This window comes from Lathyrus oleraceus, chromosome 2 (assembly GCF_024323335.1).
Source record: "Lathyrus oleraceus cultivar Zhongwan6 chromosome 2, CAAS_Psat_ZW6_1.0, whole genome shotgun sequence".
In the NCBI taxonomy this organism is placed as follows: domain Eukaryota; kingdom Viridiplantae; phylum Streptophyta; class Magnoliopsida; order Fabales; family Fabaceae; genus Lathyrus; species Lathyrus oleraceus.
The window spans coordinates 221,189,641-221,207,110 of NC_066580.1; positions in this window are offsets into that span (position 1 = coordinate 221,189,641).

The window sequence follows — 17,470 nt, forward strand, 5'->3', positions numbered from 1 at the left end:
TCATGGAAGATGTCTTGGTTTACGGATTCATACTTGTGAATAAATGGTTGAGGGTTCTCCAAAGAATGACTTAATCAATTAAAATTCAACACTAACATTTGACTAACCATTGACTAACTCTTGTTAATATTGCTTTACTTTCAAGTAATTTACTATTATGCAATTTAAATTTCAGTCATTTATCATCCATTTGCATTTAAATTTCATGTAACTTGTTTATGTTTCAAGCCCTTTCCACTTTGCTCATTTGAGCCACATATTGTGATTGTATATATTGTTTGCTTACTTTTGGTTTTTTTATGGTCTTAGGACCTTAAAAAATTTAATAATAAGAAAAAACCCTAAAAAATATTTGGTGGACTGTTGAACTGGATCTGAACTTTTGGACTTAGGATTAAGCAACATTCCCTATGCTAAAGGACTTGGACAATGCCAACATTTTGAGACTGAGTTATCTTGAATTATGCCTTCATTTGATGCAAGACCTTGAGTTCCCATTGATTCATCTGTTACTTTATCTTTATGCTGAATTGCTTATCTTGTTGTTTGTCTATGTCTGATGTTTTATTCTGAGTTGACCAAGAAATATTTCATTTGATACATTGGAAGACAATGAAGACTGCTAGATATTGGAGTGTTTGCTTGGATGTGCCTATCTTTATTTGATGCCTTGATCTTAATAATGTTTGGATATTGCTCATTTGCTTATTGATGATTGCTTGATTAAAGTCCAAAGGAAAATGAGTTTATATATGACATTCTTGTCAGTTGGATTGCATCTCATTGGTCAGATCTTTTCAACTCTTAACTTTTGATTTGTGGTTAGGATATCCTTTTCATCTCCTCCCACTTCTTAAATTTCAAAATCTCTCCCTCTTTTTAAAAACATTTCTTTGCTTGTGATTTCAAACTTAGACATGTTTTAATGATTAGAAACTTTGGCCTTATGCCACTGAATTTCAAACTTTTTCTTAAAACAAACTTGTAAATAAACTTAACCATATTGACTCAAACTTCAAAAGACAAAAATAACTAACAACCCCATTCAAATTTTTGGTCTCTTATGCCTTTTTTACTTAAACTTTTATTAAAAAGCAATTCACCAACTCATTTGAAATTTTTACCACGAACTACGGGGTTTTGATCCCTCATTTTTATGTTGGTACGTAGGCATAAAACCGAAGGTCTTGTCAAACAAAAAAATATAATCAATGAATTCTTTTATCATCCCCACACTCTATATCTTCTCAAACATATTTTATACCAAAAACATATGCACACATAAAAAGGTCTCCCTAGGAGTACCTATGACACTTTGGGTGCTAACACCTTCCCTCTGTCTAACCAACCCCCTTACCTGTAATCTCTGGCATTTTATTAGTTTTGATTTGAAAAATTCTTATCTTTGGGTTTTGTTCGTACTTTTCCCTTTTCCTTTGGAAACAATAAAAGCGCGGTGACGACTATGGTTTTATTGACGTTAAGCTTATCCATAGCTTGATGGTCATGAATTTACCGCTACACTTGGTCAGCAAGATGAACCTGGTAAGAAGGAATATGCAATTTACTACCTCAGTAAAAAGTTCACCGATTGTGAGACTCGGTATTCTATGCTTGAGAAGACATGATGCGCATTGGCTTGGGCTGCTGAGCGTCTACGCCAGTATATGTTGAATCATACTACTTGGTTGATATCCAAAATGGATCCAATCAAATATATTTTTGAGAAACCTGCTTTAATTGGGAGGATCACCCGTTGGAAGATGTTGTTATCAGAGTATGATATTGAATACCGATCTTAAAAAGCTATTAAAGGTAGTGTCTTGGCTGACCACTTTGCTCACCAACCTATTGAAGATTATCAGTCAGTGCAGTATGATTTTCCTGAAGAAGAGATTTTGTATTTGAAGATGAAGGATTGTGGTGAACCATTGCTTGAAGAAGGGCCAGAACCTGGTTCCCGTTGGGGTTATGGTATTTGATGGAGCTCTTAATTCGTATGGTAATGGAATTGGGGCAGTGATTATTACTCCTCAAGACACTCATTTTCTGTTTATAGCTAGATTGACCTTCAAGTGTACAAACAATATGGCTGAGTATGAAGCTTGCATTATGGGGCTTGAAGAAGCCATTGATCTCAGAATAAAATATCTTGACGTCTATGGAGATTCAGCTTTGGTTGTGAATCAGATCAGAGGAGAATGGGAGACGAATCAACCCGGTTTGATACCGTACAGAGATTATGCGAGGAGGATATCAACTTTCTTCACAAAGGTTGAGTTCCATCATATCCCTCGAGATAAAAATCGGATGGCGGATGCTCTTGCAACGTTGGCTTCGATGATTGTGGTAAAATTTTGGAATGAAGTTCCCAATTTGACTGTGATGCGTCTTGATAGGCCAACTCATGTATTTGTTGTTGAAGAAGTCAAAGATGAAAAGCCATGGTATTTTGATATCAATTGTTTCCTCCAAAGTCAGATTTACCCGTCTGGGGCATCTTTGAAATATAAGAAGTCTTTGAGAAGATTATTGGCAACTTCTACCTGAATGGGGATGTGCTTTACAAGAGAAATTTTGATATGGTTCTGCTCAGATGCATGGATAGACATGAAGCAGACATGTTAATGACTGAAGTCCATGGAGGATCCTTTGGTACTCATTCCAATGGACATGCAATGGCAAAGAAGATGTTGAGGGTAGGTTACTATTGGCTGACAATGAAATCTGACTGTTGCAAGTTTGTGAAGAAATGCCACAAGTGTCAAATTTATGCAGATAAGATTCATGTTCCTCCGACATTGTTGAATGTCATTTCCTCTCCATGGCCCTTATCCATGTGGGAAATTGATATGATTGGCATGATTAAGTCCAAAGCTTCAAATGAACATCATTTCATTTTGGTGGCTATTGATTACTTCACAAAATGGGTTGAAGCGGCATCATATGCAAATGTGACCAAGCAGGTTATTGTAAGGTTTATCAAGAATCATATTATATATCATTATAGTGTGCCAAGTAAGATCATTTCTTGATAATGGGTTGGACTTGAATAATAATATGGTAGAAGCTATTTGCAAAGATTTCAAGATTTCACATCATAATTCTTTTCCCTACAGACTTAAGATGAATGGGGTTGTTGAAGCTTCAAATAAGAATATCAAGAAGATCATCCATTAGATGGTTGTGACATACAAATATTTGCATGAGATTCTCCAATTTGGTTTGCATGGGTACCGTACATCCATCCGCACTTCAACAGGGGCAACCCCTTTGTCTCTTGTTTATGGAATGGAAGTTGTGCTCCCCGTAGAAGTTGAGATCCCATCATTGTGTGTTTTGATGGAAGCCAAGTTGATAGAAGCTGAATAGTGCCAGACCAGATATGACCAGTTGAATTTGATTGAAGAGAAAAGATTGACTGCCATGTGTCATGGTAAGTTATATCAGTAGAGAATGAAGAAAGCATTTGATAATAAGTTCAAGCCTCGTGTGTTCAGAGAGGGTGACCCCGTGCTCAAGAAGATTCTATCTTTCAAACCTGATTCTATGGGAAAATGGACTCCTAATTATGAAGGCTCATATGTTGTTAAGAAAGCCTTTTCAGGCGGTGCTTTGATTCTTACAGCTATGGGTGGTGAAGAGTTCACGTGTCCTGTGAATGCCGTTGCAGTCAAGAAATACTTCACCTAAAAGAGAAAAGAATAGCTCGCTAAGTTGAAAACCCGAAAGGGTGATTTAGGAAAAAATGAGCATCTCAGTGATTTAAAACCCAAAAGGGCTATCCAGGAAAAATTTAGAGACATAAAATAGAAAATTCATCCTGGTAGATTGAGTACCCCACCTTGGGGAAATCTTGGCAAAACTTAGGGATTATGGCAAGTAATTGCATTCGGCTGGTCTTGACCTTTGAAGCAGTTCTGAGCAGTCATTTGGTTTTGATTCAACATTCTTAACCAAAGACAAGCACAATGGATTTTGAAGTTGGTAGCGAGAGTAGCAGTCATTATATTCAATGTAGCCCTTTTCCATGTAAATTACCATTTTCAAACTTTGTAAAGATTCATGGAGTCCCGCCATTTGCGGACTATCATCCTATTAAATAAAGTTGAGCTTTTATCCAATTTTTTCATATTCTTATTTGTTTCTGTTTTAAAATTGAGTTTTTATGATGATAGTTTTAAAATAAATAAATCAATGAACAATCATTTTTCTTGAAATAATAAGGCATTTACTTTAAGAACAATCGATTTCAAAAAGGAATGTCAACAACAATCTCAAGGACAATAACTCTTGATATGTGAAACATTGTTGATCTTCCCCAAGTAACGGGTTGATGACTTTACCTCCTCAACAATTCACCATTCATCCCTAGCATGGTTGATAGGTTGCTCCCCAAGCAATTTATTGTCCCCAAAAGAGTTAATGTGTTATCCCCTGTGCAATTCATCCTTCCCCAGCTGAGTTGTTCTTGTTTTTTCATTGGTAAATAAACCTTGGATTATCTTGGAACCTTTATTTGGTCTCCAGATCCCCAACGCATTTATTTGTGTGTTGCATAGCCGTGACAGTTTCTCCCCTGTGTGAGTCTACAGATCCGATTGATATTTTGGTACCTTAGAATTGGTTTATTTCTCAATCTCCAAGAAGAGTCTGATGACTATTACTTTCCTTCTAAGGAAGTTTTTGTTGATCTTTGTATCTCGTGTGGTCTTTGATTTATCATTGTAGATTATTGTATCCCCAGTGAGGCCCCACATAGATGTTTTTGGGATGGAATCCCCGGTAGAGCGTCTGGTTCTCCTCACTAAGAGTTTTTACCTCTTATTGTGACTTGAGCCCCTAGGGGACTTCCATTTTCTGATAAAATCTCTCCTCCATCAGTGCTTGATTCTGAGCAGTATGGATGATGTCCCCTACAAGGTTGTCTCCCATTTGATATGGTGTTGGCTTAAAATCCCCCACAACATTGACTCGTTGTCTTGTTAAGATCCTCACCAAATCCCTCTTTATCCTTAGTATTTTGGGTTGGATGCATGTTCTTCATGCCTTTCCCCAACCAAAGTTGAATTCATCTTGCAATTAGGATTTCACATCCTTGATGATTTATTTTCATCCCTAGCAGGTTCTCTAGTTGGTGTTTCCATCTTGTTGAGATTAGCCGAGTGCCTAATTATGATGATTCAAATATTTGTTATTTGTATCTTTTGTGCTCATTCGTCAGTATAATCATATACATACTCATGCATATACACACATGAAACACATCATCAGATATTTCATTGTGCATTTTTTTATCAAATTGACCTTTCTTCTTATCCCATGCTTTGGTGATATTATTTCCCCATGCATATGTGGTATGTCTGTCCTCCTTCAATTGTAGAGTGTCAGCCCCTTTAAGCAGAAAAAATTTATCTTTTCCCCTTTTCCCACTGAGTTATTACCTCGTGGATGATTATTATTTCAGTTTCCTCCCCAATTCATTATCTAGATGGAATCACTCCCCTTGAGTTATATCTTCATTGGGTCGAGCCTTGATTGACCGTTTCTTTCTAGTTCTTACCTAGATAGATCTTTTCATCCCCGAGAGTTTATTACTCAGTAACTGGTAATATTCTTCTTGATGTTGAGCACTTTACCTGTGTTGATTTACCCAGTAACCGGTAAAAAGTGTAAGACCCCAATTTTGGCCCTAAGATCCCTCATGCAATTTCATCATAAGCATTAGCATTTGGATCATACCTTGGCATCCTCCTAACCCCTCCTTCATTGGGTTTGTTTTGGGAGAGATCACCAAGCACTTTGTGATTGTATCATACTTGTATTTTATCATTTTACTAACCAAAATATCAAAAATATGCCTTTGCATTTGCCTAACTCTTTTGTAGGTAGGGCATGATCTCCATTAACCTATCAAGTTAATATCTAGGGTTTGAGACCATCATGATAGAGAGCACAACCATGAATTGATGCAAGAATGGTTATGAGCATCATATATGAGTCCTAATGGTCTCTACATGTTATATTGATCAAGTTTTCTTCAAGAGTTTGAGGGTGATTTGCCTTGGAAACCTTAGTTTGACTGGGTATCTTGAGTAACTTCTCCAACAAGCTATCTCACCAATTGATCAAATTTCTCAAGGGACACTTCAAAATTCATCATATTATGTATATATGATATACCATTAGCCTAGAAAGTTAAGAGAATTGAAGGTTATCAAGTTGGTTGATGGTGGTTGGCCAGATGAATTCATCTGATCAAAACTAGGTCTCCCTAGACCCTATCTCCTACAATTTGCATCATATGAAAATTATTCCAAGAGAAAACTTACTCTAAATTACATTCCAAACAACTTTCATGTTGAGACCTAGAGCTAGTTTTTCTTAGGAAATCATTTTCTATGTTGAAACATTATAGGTCATTTTGTCTAAACCCTAATTTGAAAGTCAACTTCCCAAGGCCATAACTTGCTCAATTTTTATGAGATGAAATATTTCCAAGTTTCAAAATCAAATTCAAGATGCGTACTTCAACCTTTATGTTTTTAGTAAGAGCTAATTCAACTTTTATGAGCATGTGATATGAGGCTACATTATAGGTCACTTTTGACCTATACCACTGAACAAGTGATTTTTCCAAACTTCAAAAATGCATAACTCTATCATTTCAAATCCAAATGACATGAAATTGGTGAATATTGTGAATCTATTTTAAATATCTACAACTTTTATGAATACATTTTTCTCATTTGAAGCTCACATAAAAAGTTAAGCAAGGTGGAATATTGAGATATATGACTTGACACTTAGAAAAAATTTCAACATGTTGAAAATTCCAAACTTACACCTCAAAATTCATCATGATAAAAGCTTCAATTGGAAAAGTGTTGAACATGAAAGTTGTTCCTATTGATCTAACCTTTCCAAAAAGTCCAAGTTCATCCATTTTGGATAGGAATTGCTAGGGTTGCGCATGGCATGAACATGGTATCATCATTTGGCAAAGATCAAACTTCAAATCTTCACACACACTTGCCTTGCAATCCAAGTTGATTTCAGACTCTCTTACACTCATTTGTGGACCTAAAGCAATGATCTCATGGGCCTGTACATGCCCATGCACCCATGCATCATCAATTGCCAATTTTGGAAAGTGATTTGAAAGGTGCAAATATCATGAGCTACAACTATAAATAGAGACCTCTAGCATCAGAATTGAACACACATTCACGCCAGCTTTGATCCTAAACCCCTAACCCTTCCATTTGAGAGGATAATCCTGAGAATTTCATCTTGAAATTGAGTTTGAATATCACTGTTTTGAGATTCAAAACTCCAGGGATCCAAGACCTTTTGTACATTTCATTCTACTTCTGCAAGCATTCTAAGTGAGATCAAGCACGAGCCAAGGCAAGAGCAGTTGAAGCCAGACCTACATTGAAGGTATTTTCTAGAAAATTTCATCTCTTCGACTCTCTCTCAATCTTGCTCAATTCTCTTGATTCTTTGGTTGTCTGAAGTCCTACCAATGTAGGCAAGAAGATTGAGTTGCTTAAAGGTCAAATCGAAGCAACTCAGTTGACATACCTCAAAATTCAACTCCTCATATCTTTCTATATGTGAGGAGTTAGTTAAAATTGAGGTGATATTCGTGATCTACACCATTTTTCCTTTTAGATCATGTCCTCCGTTTTCATTTATGATGTGGTGATGAATGGACCAGTCCGGCCAAGGTCGCCTGAGAAGACGACCAACGCTTTCTTCCGGCAATGATGTGGCACGGTCCAGAGCCATTTGATTGATTCAAAATGTTTTAATCAGGGACGTTGCTTGTAATGACCAAGTGTGTGGCACGCTGACTAGCATGTACCATGGAACGTGCGTTTCTCACCACTTGATCTGACACCTCAATTAATGAGGCAAATCAAGTGGTCCACGTTTTTTTGATTTTTTGATTTTAATTTTTATTCCTTTGATTTTTATTAATTCATATTAATATTAATTTTAATTTTTATCTTCTTACCCAGTAACAGGTAGTAGATAATATATCTCTTTTTACTCCTGCATTGAAGTTTTTCTTCCCCAGTTGACTTTAGTTTCGTATTTCTTTGAGAAATCGAATCCCCTTTTGCATGAATATTTCAGCTTTGTTCTGATTTACGCAGCGGGTGTTTCTTGCTGTATTGGTGTTATCCCGACACATGCAGATTTCCTTTTTCCCCGAACGAGTCTTTCCATTGATTTATTTTCCTTTGTTTACTAACCAAAATACTAAAAATATGTCCATGTGTAGGTTTTTTTTCTTTTGTAGGTGTGTGTGTCCACCTCTGCCTCATCAAGTCCATATATAGGGTTTGGGACCCTCAATGCAAGAGATCAATCAAATAAAGGTTCATATTGGTTCTAATTATCATATATAGATCCCCATGTTCTTTATTTATCATTTTGATCAAGAATTCATCAAGAGTTTGAAGCGTGTTTGCCTTGGAAACCCTAATTCATCTAGGTATCTTGTGTGACTTCCTCATCAAGTTTCTTCATGAATTGATCAACTATATTAAGGGATACTTCATTATACATAATATCAAGCATATGTGGTTCTCCATGAGCCCCAAAGATCAAAGAAACTTCAAGTTTGCAAGTTGGTTCAAGGAGGTTGACTAGAGAAAGTCAACTGATCAAAATTGGGGTTCCCTAGACCCTATCTCCTACAATTGTTGTCATATGAAAATGATTCCAAGATAAAAGTTACTATTTATTACATTCCAAACAACTTTCATGTTGACATCAAGATCTAATTTTTCTTGTAAAGTTATTTTTTATGGTAAACGATTATAGGTCATTTTGTTTGTGCCCTAGTTAGGAGGTTAACTTCCAAGGACCATAACTTGCTCAATTTTTATGATATTAAGACCATCTAAGTTTCATGATCAAATTTAAGATGTCACCTCTAACTGTTTTCTTTTAGAAATGTCAAATTCTACTTTCAAGGGCATGTTCCAAGAGGAAACATTATAGGTCATTTTGGGCCATTATCTTTGAACAAGCAATTTTCCTCAACTTCTAAAATCCATAAATCCCTCACGCAGGGTCCAAATGATGTCAAATATGTGACCAAATTGAATATAAATGAAAGAGGTACAACTTTGGTGAAGGAACCAGATTCATTTAAAGCTCATAGCAAAAGTTATTCAAGATTGAAGAAGTGGTCATTTGACTTTGTACTTAGAAATTTTCAAACATGTTTGATTTCTCCAACTTTCACCTCAAAATTAATCATGATCCAAGTTCCAAATAAAAAAGTATTCAACATAAAAGTTTTTCCCCTACATGACACCTTTTTAAAGAGTCCAAGATCACTTAATTTGGACAAGAATTGAGGGACTTGCGCATGGTTACTTTGCATGGCTTGTTTTGGCAACTTTTGAACTCAATTTTCAATTACCTTTGCATGTCTCCATGTTATGACATCAGTAGCATTTGTGCACGAATTTGGACTCAATGTAATCATCATTTTGGGCCTAATGCATGCCCATGCACCCATGCACTTGAATTTCTATTTTTGGCTCAAATTTGAAATGGTGTAGAAATCAATTCCATACATATATAACGAAGTGCATTGCCTCAGATTGAAAGGGGACCCTTTGCCCAAGTTGTGCTAAGCAATCTCAGAACCTCATTCCATAGAATACCTTGAGGATTTCATTGAAATCGAGTTCTTGATTCAACTTCTGTTTGTGAACAAGAACTCCAAGGATTCATAGCCATTTTCACTTTATTTAACTCCTGCAAGCAAGAGGAGGAAGAACCAAGTGGAATTGCATCGAGATCAAGCCAAATCACTGCAACCCTAAGGTGATTTTTCTAGATTTTCAAGTCTTTTATTCTCTCTCATTTCTCCATAATTTTGCTTGTTTATTGGTTGACTGAAGTCCTACCAATGTAGGCAACAAAGTTGAGTTACTTTGAGGTCAAATCAAAGCAACTCAGATCGTGTACCTCAAAATTCAAATCCTCTTATCTTTCAATATACTTGGAATTAGGAGAAATTGAAGCCAGACTTGAGCTTCTGAGTATTTTTTCTTTAAAATAGTGTGCTCACTTTTCATTTTGATGGAGGTTGGTGGTGGACTAGTCTGGTGAGGTCCACCGGAGAAGAAGGCCGGAGCTAGGGCTCCGGTGGCGCGTTGGCGCCTTCCCAACCTTTAGATTTTGTTCAAATGTTTTAATCTTGAGCGTATCTTATGATTACCATTTGTGTGCACGCTTTGATTGTGGAACACCATGGACATGATGCGCGTGGCCATTAGATTTGGCACCTCAATTAATGAGGGAGATCTGATGGCCCTTGTTTTTTCTATTTTCTTTTTAATTTCTGATTTTATGTTTAATCCTTTTATTTTATTTAATTCATAGAAATTCCATTTTTAATCTAAAAAATATGGGACTTTCACCAAAAAAATTTAAATATTTTCCTCTTCCATATTTTGAATTAAAATCTTTTTGGATAAATTTTGCATTCTTCACGAATTAAATTATTTTTGACTTGTTATTAAATATTTTAAAATACTTCTGACTTTCCAAAAATTATGAAATTTTTTGTCTAAGATACTTTGACCTTGTTTGACCTAGGATAAACCCCTTGGCCTTTTATTTGGTGTTTTGAAGGGATTTGAGGTTTTGTCCATTTAAAAATGCATTTTAATTCATTTTAAAATTGTTTAAAAATTGTGTTGAGCTATTTAATTAGTCTTATGCTGTTTGACTTTCTGTTTGGCCTTAATCATGGTTGATTTGACTTTTGTTTGACCAATGCTATTGGATTTAGGGGATTGATGAAATGTACATTTTATCTTCCAAAATGAATGGATAGTATTGATCAGATGAAATTCCTCTTATGATCAATTTGGGTTTCTATTTCCCCTTCCCTCTTCATCTTCATCCCTATTCTTCCCCAATCCATCATTGTCTAATGATTTCTCTAATGTCTAAATGCTAGTTGATTCATAAATGACCTTGTGTCAGATGAATTAACATGAGCCCGACTGAGATAGGTCCCTCCCATTTTTTTAGTGGGTGGTATATTTTAGGGGTTTGGTTCTTTGTACCAAATCTCTAACATGCTTTAACACCTATGTTTTTATTGCTCGACCTTAGATAGTTGTGACTTCTACATAAGTCCAATTACGATTGCTTAACATAGAGCTAAATTTGTCCCGCAAGGCATAATATTCTAGTAAGTGAGATTGTAAGTCTCCCATTCTTCATGGCATTGTGTGAAAACTTGACCTTTTTTCCATTCATGAGATCTAGTGGCATACTTGTTGATTTATCCAAGTTGGAGCCCTTCTCATGGATGATGTCTTGGTTCATGGATTCATACTTGTGAATGAATGGTTGAGTGTTCTCCAAAGAATGACTTAAACAATTAAAGCTCTTTAATAACATTTGACTAACCATTGAATAACTTTCTATTAATTTTGCTTTGTTTTCAAGTCATTTACTTAATGCAATTTAAATTTCAGTACCTTTATCATTAATTGCCTTTTACATTCTATGCAATTTGTTTATGCTTTAGTCCTGTTCACTTTGCTCATTTGAGCCATATCTTGTGATTGTATATATTGTTTTTTTTCTTTGTTTTTGTTTATGGTCTTAGGACCTTATAATACTTAATAATAATAAAAACCCTAAAAAACATCTTGGTGGACTGTTGGACTTGATCTGAACTTTTGGACTTATGAGTAGGTGTAGCGGTGTATTCGTCGCTATATGATTTATTGATTAAACCATAAGCAAAGCATACAATGAAATTTCGAGTCGCCACCGCACTTTTATTTATCCAAAGGACTGGCTAAAAAGCGAACAAAAGCCTAAGAAGTTTTACACGTAGAAAACTAATAAAAAGATCAGAGAGTCTGGGTAAGGGGTAAATTACGCAATGGGAAGGTGTTAGGCACCCACTACGTCCTAGGTACTCCTAGGGAGCCCTTTTCACACTTGTTGTATAAAATTGTTATTTGTTATGACATAAATATTGTGCAAACATGATTGGGATGATGAGAAAAGAATATACAATTTTATTATTGGGTTTGAACGGATGAACCCGCTGCCTACGTACCTTCCATCAAAGGTAAGGATCAAAACGCCGTAGTTCGGCTAAAAGATTTCCAAAAGTTGGTGGATTCAATTTTAAACACAAGCACTGAGGCTTTTCATTATCAATGGGAGAAAACTCGACCAAGACCAACATCCACCATGTGAGGATAGCTTCGACGTACTAGAGGGGTTAGCCATGTTTTCAGTACGGAAGTCTTATAGTCGACTCACTAAGGATAGGTAAGATTTACATCAACCACAATGATAATTGAAACCTATGGCTAATGCATGAAAAGATTAACAATGGACAGAGCCAAAACAAGTGAATGGGTGAAGTTAATTGATTGTGATTATGAAAGTAGAGTCAAAGTATGATTAAGATTGAATTGAAAGAAGTATTATGAAATGGGGTTTGAAAAAAGTCAAGGACTTGGGGTCCAGGTTTTTAGTTTGAAAAACATGAAGAAGTTTGCACAATATCTATCTCAAGTTTGAAATCAAAGTGTGAAAAGGTTTAGGACATAATGAGGATGGATGGATGAAGATGGGTTGTAAAACTTCTTAGAAGGTTCACCTCTTGAAATCATATAGAAGATGATTCAAGTGTGTCCTTTGGAATGGAAAATTAATAATAAAACAAGCAGATAAATGAGAAAGTCAACAAAAGCGGATACCGGATGCCAATCACTGGGCTTATACCAATCTCCTAAAACAGAACTGGATATCAGAGGCCACTCTATGGACTTACACTAATCTCCTCAATAAAGAAATAAAAAGTGGATACCGGATACCAATAGATGGATTTACACCAATCTCCTAAACAAAGAAACAAGGATGTCGGAAGCCAATAGATGGACTTATTCCAATCTCCCTAAAACAGAAATGAAACTTGGATACCGGATGCCAATCTGTCTGGGCTTATACCAATATCCAACATATGATCATAGGAAAGCAAATGCCAACTTACACGGACTTACAATTGTATCCTCCCATACAAACAAACAAAGCAACATGTGATCATAGGAAAGCAAATGCCAACTTACAGGGACTTATAATTGCATCCTCACATAAACAAAGAAAGCAAAACATGGATGTCAGATGCCAATCTATCTGGGCTTACTCTAACATACACAGTATGATCCTAGGAAAACAAATGCCAAATTACACGGACTTACAATTGTATCCTCCCATACAAACAAACAAAGCAACATGTGATCATAGGAAAGCAAATGCCAACTTACAGGGACTTATAATTGCATCCTCACATACAATCAAAGAAAGCAAAATATGGATGTCAGATGCCAATCTGTCTGGGCTTACTCTAACATACACAGTATGATCCTAGGAAAACAAATGCCAACTTACAGGGACTTACAGTTGTATCCTCACATACAATCAAACAAATGCAACATGTGATCATAGGAAAGCAAATGCCAACTTACAGGGACTTATAATTGCATCCTCACATACAATCAAACAATGCATCAGGCAAAGATAAAATGAGTGGCCAATGTGATGGTCTTATACTCACTTCCATATCATAGGAGCAATAGCCAATGAATGGTCTTACAATTGTCCTCAATGGGCAAACAACAATGATAATGTCACAAAGACAAATGGAATGGTTATGCATTAATGAGCAATAACTGATGATGAATGCATAAAGCATACAAGCAAACATGTGCATATGAAACAACAATCAATCAATGAAGTCAATCAGCACACACTATAACCACACAAGGAGGCTCATACAAGAGGGTTAGGCATTGAAGCCAACTGGAATAGGGTCAAAGGTGCTCTTAACCTTGCCATTAAGGGGCTAAGGTGAAGCAGATGAAAGGATATGAGGGGTGTGCCTCATTGCTCTTATCTCTGGTCAGAGAGAGCATTTGAATATCAGAAGGTGTGGGAGTTCAGAAAGTAGGAACTCTTTCCACAGATTATTGACTCTATAGATCTTGGGTTTGGATCTCAATGCTACAACCATGTAATGGGAGCAAGGAGAAGACTCACAGAATAGTAGGAGATAGGTTGCTTATCTCTTTGATCTACCAATTGCCTTATTTAAAGGACTTTTCCTGCTTGGGACAAATATAAACACACACAAGCATTGCCTCTTAAGGAGGACTTCAGACAGTTGCCTGGCCAAGTAACAGGCCAGGTCTTCCAGACTACATGAAGAATAAGGAATTATACCTCAATGCAAATTGCTATAAAGCAAAGCAAAGCAAGTTCAAAGAACTAAGCAACTAATGGTACCTGAAATAGTCAAACAGAATCAGTACACCATTCAAAAAGTCAAAGTAAAATGAGAACAGAATTAACAGTCAACGTAAGCAGACGAATGTGCAAAGCACAAGACTCAAATCATATGAGTCAAGCCACCTACAAAACAAAGAGGTTAGCTCATGATAAACAATCAAGCTTAATCAAATTTGTATGATTTCTTTGAAGCATCTGTTGCTTAACCTGAAACAATGAACTCAAACATAAGCCACAGGACCACTAGGACAAGCCTAGGGTCAAAAGAGGATAATAAAGTCAAAACAGCAAGGGATATCCAATCAAAATCAAGTTCAAACATTTAAGAAGCAAACTCAATTGATCCCACATTCATATCATTCATCATCATGATTTCATAAGCAAAAGAGGTCAAAGCATGGCAAATGAGAGCTCATAGAAGTCAACAGCAAGACTTAACTCAAAACCAAACATAATCAATTCCAAAAATCATCAAATAATTCATGATCAATCATAATCCATAACATGACATGCATATAAAATTTCAGCTCATTTGGATCATGGGAAGATAGTCAATGAAAATCAGAAAGGCAAGGCAAGTTTAAGCATGCTCAAAGAAGTCAACCAAACATGTATCAACTTCAAAATTCATAAATCAGTGATAACATATTAGAAATGAATGGGATCAACACCATGACAAAGCTTAAGATGTCTACTAATCACATGTCAAATTTCATGTTCATCCAAATAAGTATGAGAATTTCACAAATGAAATGGCAACATGTATCACACAAGTCAACATTTTGGTCAAACAGGGGAGAAAATCTCAAACAATTGGGAAATGCCACAAATAATTCCACAAAAATTTACATGTGAACTAGACATACAAGAGTAGGTTCATGCAAAAATTCACATCAATTGGAGGTCAGGAAGCATGGTATCAAAAATCATGAAATTGCACATCAATGGTGTGACACAAATTGTCACACCCTACTTCAAAAATTCATAACTCAATGACCAGATAAGATAAATTCACAAACTCTATATCAAAATCACCATGAATGAGTCTAGTTTGTGTACAAAAAATTTCAGATCAAATGGACAATGCATCACAATTTCACAATTGAATTGGCAAGATGTACAAAATATGCATACATGAGCAAAACCCTAATGCCATTAAAAATCCAGCCATCCAAAAAATCAGAAAAAATCATGATAAAATAATAGAGATCAAGTAGGACATGATGCAAAAATTTTCATGAAATTTGGAATTGAATTGAAGATGTTATGAATTTTAGAAGATTGGCATCAAATTGAAACAAATATTAAACAAAAGAAAGAAATTACACATGATTAATTAAATATTACATGGCACGGTGGCAATATGGTAATTCTGGGCACAAATAAATGAAACGGTGCGTATTGATGGGGATGTGGCACGCTGGGACAGGCGGCATGGCTATGGAACAGTATGAAGCATGCAGAAGATTCAAACAACAACAGCCAATCACGTTGAAAAAATGAAAAAAACTGGAAAATGCTAGGGTTTGTGTACAGTAACGGCATCATCTTGTTCTTCATCATCAACCAATCGTGAACAAATTTTATACCCAGAAATGAAAATCAATCATGGTATTCGAATCATCAGGCGATGCATATTCATAATCCAGCATCCAAATTCATCAAAACATATTAACCAAGATGAACTAAGCAAAAACAAATTCATATGTGCAGCTTCATGTCAACATAACTATCAGAATACACAACCATTTTCTATGATTCGAAGTTCAAAATGACTAGCATGAAGAGATCTAACTAAAGCATATCACGACTTTAAAAAACAAGAGGTTCGAAAACTGACCAAGATTGAAGCTCAGTGATGATTTGGATGTTGTTTGCTTGCAAATCCTCAAAACAGATGTACATGAAGCTTCTAAAAGAAGAATGGTTGGAGATTTTTAGCTTAGCAATGCTTGAAATGGTCCGAAACGAAATCTGCCATTGTTGGAGCTTTGGATGAAACAGAACTCGAAACGTGGTTACAGCTAGTGTTTTGTGCTTGGAATGAGCTCAATATTGATGGTGGATGATGACACAACCAAGCTAGCTCGTGGTTCTTGAGGTTTTGTGGAAAAAAATTCAACAATGCACAAAATGAGGGAATGAGAGAAAGAGTTTTTCTGTGTTAGAAAGTGGGCTGCTAGGGTTTGAATGAGCAGAAAATGTGCTATTTATTTGCTGTTTAAGGTTACTAAGTGGAATGCTAAACACAATTATCTCAAATGAATCAATTTTTGTCATTTTGCTAAATTTCACCAACTTGGCAATGGGGTGTAAGTCTGCACGAAATGTGCTTTGTAACATGTCAAAAATGTCAATTCAGAACTTATCCAAATGGAAAAATGGATTGGAATTGGTTAATTTAAAAATTCACTTTTCACCCTCACTTGAAAATAAATTATGCAAGTCCAAAAATGCCATTTTGATTTGTAATGTTTTGGTGCATGATGATGACATTTTTGGAAAGAGGGGATCAAATGTGACTTGTTGGAAAAAACCCCACCCAATTTGGCCAAATGGTTTGAGAGATATGGCCTTTTGAAGTTCAAAAATTTTTGAGATTGAATTGATCATAACTTGCCAACCATACATGGGAATTGAGTGTTCTTGGACTTTTTGGAAATGGGAGAACAAGATCTTCAACTTTCATGTTGGGAAAAAATTCATTTGAAGCTTGTATCATGATGTAAGTTTAAGATCAAGAAGTTTCCATTTTTGGCAGTTAAAAATTACAGGTCAACTTTCTATTTCTGGAAATTTCTTGTCTGACTTTATTTTCTTCACTGTGGATGCTTGACATGATGTATGAAGCTTATATAGACATGAATGAGACCTCCCAAACCAAATCCCATCCTCAAGTCACTGATTAAATGCCCAGTTGACCAAGTTTGACTTTCTAGGGTTTTGCATGACTGAAGCACCTTCTGATGAATTCCAAACCCTAAATCCTTGATATCTTGATTCCAAATGATGTCACAACATATAAGAACTCTTGATGATTGATCATGGTGCCCAAATTCTGCAAGAATGGCCACCATCCACTGCAATGACTGACTTTGACTTAATTGGC